We start from the raw sequence: 265 nt of genomic DNA on the forward strand, positions 1-265 counted from the left end.
ACAGGGGTACATGTGAAATTTGCTAGGTGTAGAATATAAATGTCTTAAAACAATCACTAAGAAAATGCTGTGAAGGCTATGTTAACCAGTTTGACTGTTTTTTTTTTCAAATTATATATAAAACCAGCACATTGTACCCCATGATTGCATTAATGTACACAGCTATGATTTAATTTAAAAAAATTTTAAAAAGGCTTGGCGCCTGTGGCTCAAGTGGCTAAGGCGCCAGCCACATACACCTGAGCTGGCGGGTTCGAATCCAGCC

Source organism: Otolemur garnettii, unplaced genomic scaffold, assembly GCF_000181295.1.
Source record: "Otolemur garnettii isolate 467f Iridium unplaced genomic scaffold, OtoGar3 scaffold00146, whole genome shotgun sequence".
Classification (NCBI taxonomy): Eukaryota; Metazoa; Chordata; class Mammalia; order Primates; family Galagidae; genus Otolemur; species Otolemur garnettii.